Source organism: Fundulus heteroclitus, unplaced genomic scaffold, assembly GCF_011125445.2.
Source record: "Fundulus heteroclitus isolate FHET01 unplaced genomic scaffold, MU-UCD_Fhet_4.1 scaffold_69, whole genome shotgun sequence".
Taxonomy (NCBI): Eukaryota; Metazoa; Chordata; class Actinopteri; order Cyprinodontiformes; family Fundulidae; genus Fundulus; species Fundulus heteroclitus.
The window spans coordinates 1,481,606-1,491,633 of NW_023397132.1; the positions used below are offsets into that span (position 1 = coordinate 1,481,606).

At 38.1% G+C, this 10,028-nt stretch overlaps 1 long non-coding RNA gene across 1 annotated transcript; it reads right to left on the bottom strand.

Moving 5' to 3' along the window:
* Nucleotides 1-9,015: 9,015 nt before the first annotated feature.
* On the bottom strand, nt 9,016-9,504 carry LOC110368824. The gene is made up of 2 exons (XR_002428433.2): nt 9,216-9,504; nt 9,016-9,130 (listed from the first exon to the last, which is right to left on the bottom strand). It is a non-coding gene; the product is annotated as an uncharacterized LOC110368824 (long non-coding RNA).
* Between the last annotated feature and the right edge of the window lie 524 nt (nt 9,505-10,028).

Here is a 10,028-nt window from a genome sequence, read left to right on the forward strand (position 1 = left end):
CTAGGCGATGCAACACCTAGTGCCCGCCTACGAAAGGTTGGTTTTAGCCAATCACTGTATCAAATTAAAACGTAAGAAGCAGACGTTATGAGAAACTACAAGAAGGTAAGCTAGTTAAGACACTTCTTGTAGCTCTTCTTTCAAAGATAAAATTATGCATTTTTACAAAACAGATGTAATAGCAGCAGCTAAACATGTGTCCTCCTGCGTCGCAATATTACGTTGGTTCAGCTATGGGCTCCTCAGCTCTTCCTTTCGTTGCACCGGTATGTCCCGCCTTAAACCACAATACTGCAATTTGATTGCCCCGAACCGTTTTTGGTTTAGACACAAATGGTTGAGGCCAGAGTGGAACAAGATGTATTCTCTTGTCTTTGTGAATGAACAAATAGTGTAAGAATTCATCTTGAAGGCAAGGTTAACAAACGATATTTTGCACAATAACATTTAGCTGAAGGAAATTGGGCCATTCGATCTTTGTGTTCCCCTACTTTCAACTTACAAACTATTAGTTTATGTTCATCTTTCATTATAAGTCCATTATTAGAGAATCTACTTATTAGAAGGGGAAAAAATTTAAAATAGTCAAATTAATAATTGATAATACAGCATATTCGAGTGAAAATGCATACTTTACATACAAAAGAAATACAATATTCAAGTTATAATAGAGGAAGACAGCAGCTGATTGACAGAACAATGTTAGAAATGAAAAATAATGCAATATGCTTGATTGTACAAGCACACACCTCAGACTAGCTAAAGCATGTGCAAATAAATATTAGTGTCTGGGAGACGGTGTAAATTATTTGTGATCAGCAAGTTAGCATGTTAATAAACACTCATTGAGTGTGTTGTGAGAAGCAGAGATGATAAAGTCTAGCAGAGCTGGGATGAAGGATCTGTGGATGCGTTCCTTTGAGCATCTAGGATGCAGCAGTACATCACTGAAAGAGTAGAAAATAGATGGTAAAGCTCAGGCACAAGCAAAGAAACTCAAGAAATAAAAATATTTTATTTGTCACTGGCCCTAAGCATAACCACACACATTCATGCACCAAGACGCAGCTCGGTAGGCAACTTGAGGTTAAGTGCCTTGCCCAGGGACACATTGACATGTAGCAAGTGGAAGCTGGAATCAAACCTTGCCTTGCCTTTCTTTGGCAAAGCTAGGCGTACAACCAAACACAAGCAAAAGGCGAGTGTTGAAGGTTCTTTTTTCCTTTTTTAGAGGAAAAGATTTGAGGAAGCACAGTAGACATCCCCGAATTACAGTTAAATGTCAGTGACCGGAGTGATGTTAAGGTCCTAGACGATTTCTGTCTGGAGAGCGGCTGAGTTTCCACTGTACATGTGGCTTAATGAGAGGAGCTCTGTGAGTTGGCAGTGTGGAGAATCCTTCCAAAATTGGTCCTCAACTTTCAAAATGTGTCATGAGTGAGAGGCAACTTAAACTTCTGCACCAAAACCAGACTCCAACTGTTCACTTAATGTGCAAAGGATTGAGGTCTATACAGGCGTGCATGCACATTTAATCTCACACACATTGAATTCAAGGTGGTTTGTGGCCTTTTAAATATTTTTTTATGAAATCTATGCTTTGGCTTCAGTGTCGACAATTGTTTCAGGAAAGGCCGTACTGGCAATAAAATAAAAATAAAAGCTGAAATGGAGAGGTGTGGAATTACAGAGGATCCATGACCTCTGCAAGCAAGAGCTTTGTAGCTGCCCCCCATACACATCCAGCTACCCTTCCTCTTTTCTCTCTCACTCTTCCCCTCTATCTAATGCTGGCAGAGGAGTTTAATTTACTGCCCAGAGTTCCCCGACACAATTCCTTTAAAAGTACATTTTATGAGACTGCAATTTCATTTCATAGGGGGGCCCTGTACAGTAAATCCTATTTGCAGAGCGTTATATGCAGATGTATTAACATGACAAAAAGTGCTGGTCGGCAGTCATGTGCTTTGCTCTCACCCCATATTATAACCTCCAAAAGCGTTTTTACAGGATACAAGAGCACCAACCCGTTTCTGTCTGGGAAAGCTGGAGTGGCTGCCACTAAAGCACTGGAAGTGTTGATGGAATGGGAGATGAAAGTGGCTACACAAACAGGAGGCAGATACAGGAATGTGAATCGAGGATATTACAGTTTCGTCCATGAAAATGTATGTGCAGGCTAAATGTTGTTAAGCAGGATCAAAGCATCAAAGAGCAGCAATGACTGGGAAGAGAGCACATTTATACAAACCCTTTAAGGTACAAAATGAAAAAAAATAAATACTTCTTGCAATTTTCACACAGCGTCACTGATGTGTAGGGATCCTGTAATGCCAAATTCTTCCAGTGTGATTTAAAGCTAAAGTTTACTAAACTTAAATCAGCACAGACATTTCGTTGCTGGAGGCAGCTGACATACAGTCCCCCCCCCCAGTTATTTTTGCCACTTGGTCAGTCTGTTCATGTTTCAGCACAGACAGGCATCCAGTTGCTGTCAAAGTTATTGCTAACCTACTTTTGAAAATCTTTTGATGAAGTGTTATTACCATATGGCTATCAAACAGAAACCAGGTGTGGTGACTTTATGCAGCTTCACTGGTGCCGTGACTCAGGTGGCAATGGCTTTACAAACGGTCATCCTTAACTTTGCCATTCAAACAGATGATGATTGATTGATGCAAAAAACAACCAAAATGCAAGTTAAAAAGTTAATAAAATCAATGTGGTATAGTTCCGTTTGTGTAAAGAAACAGCCCGGCACTTAGCAGGTTCTGGGCGGGGACACAGCAAGTTCTCTGCCTGAGCCATATGGTCTTGATTCAGAAGCCTTTTTCTTGTCACTAATGAGCTGTGATCGATTAGCCTGTGAGCTCTGCTGTGCATGGCACATATACTGAACAAGAGCTCAACAGAAGTTGCTACAGCTATGAAACTTCCCAATCAGCACTTTTTGAAATTATCATAACCTGTCTGAGTCAATAAACATTAGACTTTAGCCATGCAGCATTAGAAGTCCAAATCTAATAATTCATTAAATCAGAATCAGAATCTGCTCCTTCGTTTTTGACTTTAGTTCCACTTTGCTCTCATTGAAGATGATGGGAGATCCACCATCATCTCCACTGTTTTGTGTGGGTTAAACTCCATGTATTCAAACAATCTTCAAAAAAATTGTATGATGTTCCTACTAACATTGTTTCAATGCTGAGCAGCTGAGGTGTTCTTGTTCTAACCTTCCCTGCTAGTTGATTTCTTGCTGTATTTGTGTGTTCACAAACAAACGAGAATCCATCTTGTCCCGCTCCCATCTCAATCCCAATTGCCCTGAACCAAAAGCGGTTCGGACCAATCACATTGCAGTAGTACGTTTTAGGGCGGGAAATGCCAGCTGTGATGAAAACAAGACCTGCCAAGCCAACAGCCGAACCAAAATAAACATGGCAGCACAGGAGGACGCACGCCTAGCTAGTGAAATCACATCTGATTTTCCAGAATCCATGATTTCTTCTTTGAAAGAAGAACAGCAAGAAGTTCCTTGACCACCGTAACTTGTTGTAGTTCCTCATGGCACCCGCTGCTTATATTTTAATTTGATACTGTGATTGGCTAAAAGCAACCTTGGATGGGCAGGCCCTAGGTGTTGTATCACCCAGTCAGCTTGAAGAGTTCTGCAGAATGTCCCTCCTTGAGAATGTGCAGAACAGAGACCTGATCAGTCTGGCTTACCAGGTTAATTCTTTGCAGGACAGATGTGTTTTTCATACTTCATCTAGAACAGTAAAGACAACCAAAGGCTTTTAGATGTTTCAAGAATCAAAAAGAAATATATAGATGATGATGCCTTTGTAGCTATAGGTCCAAAATTATCCAATAATGTATCTATGCATTGGTTGTTGCTGCTGCATGTTTAGAAACGGTGTAAGGAGCCAGTGAAAAGCCTTCTTTTCGTTAATTGTGTTTAACTGCATATAAAAAAAAATGTCTCTACTAATTTGGAACGTCTGATTCACTTGTTTTCACTTTAAGCCTGCTGTGTTTTCATTGCTTCCATTAAATGCATGTGTTTTCTTCGTGTATTTTAGTCCCCTCAAACAGACCGATCACAAGCATGGGGATTCTAAATTGTGCTTACATTTGAGAGTGTGCATGCATTGTTGCCCATCCGGTGTGTTTCTGTGTTGGCCATCTGATAGCGACCTGTCCAGAGTGTTCTCTGCTTCTTGCCAGCTTACTACTAGAATAAATGTATTCAATTCTGTGTAGGTTTTAGTGAGTACAGAAATGTAGTATGCAGTGCAATATGAATGAATTGCTTCTTCAAAAAATAATAAGGCAATAAGTCGAATAAGCAGTAAAAGTAATAGATGGTCTGGTCAACAATAAAGAAACCTTTCTTGATTTTGTACTTACTGGAATAATATGAGATCCTTGTCTCTATTTTAATGTCACCTAAAATGTCTTAAATATAGGTCAGCTTTCTTCTGAAGCCACAAACATAGTGTCTTGCTGAGTTTATAAACCCTGTAAGGTATTTGATTATTGACAGCTGTTCTTAATAAGTCCTGCTTGAAACTGTGTTTGTAACTTCTTTTTTCATCAGATAAGCTGATCAGCATTGTAAGAAGCCTTCACAAACAGGAGTAAAACTTATAAAAATCTAACCAAATGGCATTGTCTGTGGAAATACAATAAAAATTGTTAAACTAAGGAATCCAAGGATGCATACAGTGTTTGTTTAGGAAAAGCAGACAAAAATAAATAATGTATACCAAAACCTATCTAACTAAATCTATGATGTCTTTCTGTCAAGTTTTTGCCCTTGGGCCTCACAAGAGAGAGGCAAAAAAAACAAAGCAAAGACAAACACGAGTCTCTAAGCTTGCAATCAGAAGTTCACAAAGTGCTGCCTAGGCAAGTTTACAATGGTAACCTTCTAACGTGTGACAGTATTTAACTAAAGGATTCAGCCTAGGTTAGGATATTAATTATTGATGTGAAGTGTAATGAATGATTTATAACCACACCCAATCAGAAGCTGCTTTCTTCCACTTCCACCTGAAGGATATTATAAATTTATTACTCAAGGACATTCTGTCATTGTTTAGGCCTACCAACTTATTCCTAGGTTGGAACAGAGCAAAGCTTTTGTTTCCCCTCTCCATTGTACTTTGCCTTCAAAGACAATTGCTATTGGCTGTTCAGCAGAAAATGTACTCTCGAGGAAACTTGTGGCCTTCCATTTAAGTGTGCTCTTGTGCGATACACACATACAAATTGATGTCACAGTCCTTTCTTCGGACAGCAGCCCTTTTGCTGGACTATTTTAGACTAGGAAAGAATTATGATCTAAAGTTTACACAGTGCTGACCTTTGCTTGTTAGAAATATGGGCAATTTCTTTAAATTTCTCATTTTCCTCCATTTGCATGCATAATTTAATGAAAATTTGCTCTATTTTATAGAAAAGGCTGTCAGGGGCATGTTATTTAGGAGTTAATCTGGTGGAGGATGATATATTGCGCTGAAGCCCCATAAAGGATGACGTGTCACATTGGGGAACATAAAAATTCACCAAACAAAAAAGCACAAAATAAATTAAGAGAATTTCCATTTGTGTTAATCTAATGGTTTGGAAGCTGCTTGAGAATGCATTTAGGAAAGTATCATTAGTGCTGTATTTAGAAGCACAGCAATATGCAAAGTGGTTTTGATGAATGTGTTCTATTAACAGAGACAGTAAAACGAGGTAACATGTTGATGCGGGCTGGCTGGAAATACATTTACTCGCTTCAAAGTGACTCAGTCACCCATGGGAGGGGAGCAAAAATGATTGGGCCAAATTTATCATCGGCTGAATTAACCCCACTCTGATTGGTTCGGTTCTAAATAGAGGTCAGAAAGGTTACTGTAATACATGACACACAATTGATAATTAGGGGACTATCCAATATGGGGAGTAAATTAATCTCCAATGAATGAGATTCTGCAACATGGAGATCCATAGGTTGTTAACCTCTTCAGTTAGGAGCTCTGCGATTCACCATCCTGTCTGAATTAACTACCCCTAAACATTGCAGTATGTCTTCACTACTAGAAGGCATATATGTGTAATCTTAGTCTCAAAGAAAAGCTGAAACGTGAATGGTTAATATGGAGGTTACAATAGGAATATAGTGTCAATGTAAATTCACCTGGAACACAAGAGAAGCTTTTCATTTTTATCTTTTCATCATTGAAAACCAACTTCGCATCAATTTGCATATGTTTTACATCACCTACGTCCTTTGACCATTTCAACATACCAGGCAAGAAAACAAATTATATTTCTTTAATGTACATCATATCTGTGGTTATTGATTCCGTTAACATAAACCTGTTTTCTGTAAAACTTCTGATTCTCTGGCTGTCTGGTTGCACCGACCAAACAATCATCACAACATCACTCCAATAAAGATGGCTTTGCTCTATTCAGGTCAGCAGATGCAGGCCTGTGACTACCTCGCTCGGTGACCCAGGGGCATAAGTAACAGACTTACTTCCACCCTCTTTGCTACATTGGTCCTTTGACAAAAGTCATGGATTTTTTTTTTTTTTTTTTTGCAGGTCTCTGCGGTTGAAGATCTCTATAAACCAAGTAGGAATGTCTAGTGACCAACACTCACCTGCGCTGGTACCCAAAAGGTAAAAGGAATTGATTTCCTTTGTGAACTCACCAGAATCTCATTCTAAACGCAGCAAAGAGGTGACCAATCTTCAACTTTAGAAAATCAAGTGAATTTGTTCCACTTCTTTCAAATGGGCGTGGCTCTGCAGCACCCAGGTCACGAGAACAGTGTTGACACACCTTGAGATCTGCTGGGATTTTTTGGCTATTCAGCTCAACTACAAACTGAGCTAGTTTCACACCAGAAAGTACCTTTAACTGAAACTGTCTGATTTTAAAGGAACCGGAGATTTTCAGGCTGATGTATAGGGTCATTTAGGCTGTACAAAGACTTAATGGCTACCTGGATTACATAAAGCCAGACCGTATGCAGGTAGTTTTTTTTTTTAATTATTATTTGTATTTGATTTATAGGAGATATAAAGGTCTACACTCTAAACAGTGATTTTTCTATCTTTCCATTGAATTAGTAACTGAGTTCACAAAAAACAAGAGGAGATTTATTTTTGATTCTGGATTAATGCTTATTTAAATAATTACCTAGGTAAATATATGCAGAAATAACACTCACTTATAATACTCATCAATTCATGTCGACTTGCTATTGATGAACTAAAACAAGAAAAAGTATACATTCCCGGACCTACAAAGTTAACAACTGTAACTGAGTATCTCAATCAGATTTGTATAACATTTAAAAAGGAATTAAATTCCTAAAATTAAACTAGAATTGGACTCTTAAATGTCAATACTATTGCTATACAAGCGCAGCCTGGTATGTGGACCACAGTTTCACCAACACAGAGGTATTCTCCACGTACTATAGTCTCTTACAAAAACAGTCTCAAATGTGCACACATTCTGTTATGTAACAACCACTAAACAGACTTTATTTGTACAGATGGACTCTAAGTAGGGCATGATTATGAAGTGAAAGGAAAATTATGCATTGAAGTGTGAATGGGGATTACAGTCCCCCTGTCTGATTGATTGTAACAAAATTTAGTTGTCTGTAGTTATTATGCGACTTGGTAGGGATAAAATCAACAACTACAAACAAACTGTTGTCTGAAAATTAGCAAAGAATGAATAAATGATTTGCTGATCCAGGGTCAGGTGTAAATCTAAGGATGTCCTATTAAGTCATATGTCCACTGACAGCTGATTTCAGGTCAGTGGGACCAAAATCTACCTCCAAATAAGGCCAACACATCTAAGTATTTAGCTCTTGTGCAAAATCAGTCACATCATTTGAATGGGAGTCAATGCACCTTCTGGGATGTTTGGACAACCATAATAAACCATTTGGCTTTTAAAGAGAAAAAAAAAGCTATGTTTGTGGACTGCAGCATCATTAATATCTGCTATTTGGGAACCCTAAAGTTTCTCATTCTGCTACAGTGTTGATAGAGAAGTAAAAGTCATATGATTGTTTAACTTTCTGGGAGAAAAATCGCCCTCAACTGACAGGTAACAGAAAGGCTTCAACATAATGAGATCCTGGTGTAGCGCTCCTTTGACATCTTCAAAGTGAAATTATCAGTGGACTCGTTGGTAATTAAAATGTGTGTATTACGATAATTTTTAAATGACTCCACCAAAATAAGTACAAGCCAATTAACTTTATTTTTAACAATGTCATTGAAAAGCGCTCATAAACAACAGCAAGACAACAGTGGTAAATAGCTGAAGCACACATTGCATAAATTAAAAACTTCAATCCTGACTGTATGTAATTCAGTAATTCATTAGTGTCTGCTAACTATAGTTGGTTTAATTATTATGCAACAAATGTGCTCCCTGGAGTTAATACATCTACACACTATTTCTGAATTAAATCCCTTGGTAAATTCTACACAAAACAATCCTTCTGCATGCAAAAATAGGATTATGTTTTCCTAGTGGGTTTCTTCACACGATATGATATGATACCCATGATAACTATCACTATCTAGAAACTGCAGCTGTAGTTAACCTTCTGTACTATATTTATATATGTACAATAATAGCTTACATTTAACAAGTCTCCAGCTTTCCACCCTGTCAACAGTTAATACTTTTGTACAAGCTTTTGTTCTCAAAGATTATGTCGAGATCATTGATGCACAACAATGATAAATGTTATCTTCTTGAATAAATACCCTGTGAATGGACATTGAAGGAAACATCTTTAAATTGGCATTAGAATTGCATCAAAGACCCTTTTTGATTTTAGTACCTTTCAAGTCTGGACAAAAAGGAAAAATTAAATGGAGCTTGATTTGAGAAAATCTGAATTTCAAATAGACAGTGTCTTTCTGTTAAGATATTGTTGCTTTTTTTTTTTTTTTTTTTTTTTTTTTTTTTTTTTTTCAGACTGTCATGCTGGCAACAACTATGGAAAACAATGAAAGGTTTGAACAGCTATTTCATACAAGCAAATTAATAAATGATTCTTCTAGGTTCAGGGGGACCATCCAGGAAGGCCCTGAGGGGAAGAGGTAAGTCAGTTTATTGAGGGAAGTAATATTTGATTATATGTGATAAAGATGGAAATAAGGCAATTCTATTACTGTTGATGGGATGGTGGAGTTTCCAGGGAGGTGATGAGTATACCCAAAGAGGCTGTGATCGGCAGGTTGATAATCATTTCCTGTTCTTTCTTCCAGGAGATTATGGTGAAGTGATGGAGGGTGGATACGTAGGTAAGTTTTGCAGGAGGATTGGGAAGGGGTCCCGATAGCAAATCCAGGGGGGAGCAGCCAGAGGAACATGAGAAAATTCATGGAGGCCATTGAGGTGAGTTCTCCAACAAACTCTGAGAACAAAGAGGAAGAGGACTGGAACCCAGGAACAGATTTTCCTGACAGGAAGACAATGGGTCAGTCTGGAACCTCAAATAATCCAAGAGCAACACATTTGGTGAGACCTGATTACCATCCATAGAGCAAGACAATTGGGCGTTTGTCCCCATTAATCTGTTCCTCTTTAAGTTCCTGCTCATTGTACTTTATGAGCTCCAGCTGCGAGGATGCACCAACCGGTCGAACTTTGGCAATCAGAGATGAGGCATGCACACAAACGATCTTGCACACGGCCCTGTGGATATCACACGTTATTATCCCTCATGAACACTATCCAAACATTCAGTGTAACTTTATAGTGAATGTTGACATAAAAATAAATCTAAAAAAAAAAGGTCTTGAAAAAAATCAGGTCACTTCAAAATGGAATTTTAATTTTGCTTTAATTTAGATGGGGTTAAGCTTCTACTTAAAACAAAATCCATATACCAAATTTAAAAAAAAAAGCCCCGAACATTCAGAAAAAAAAGCACAATTTTAATTTTTTGCTGAACTAGTACTCCAAAGAAGACCTTTGCTTGT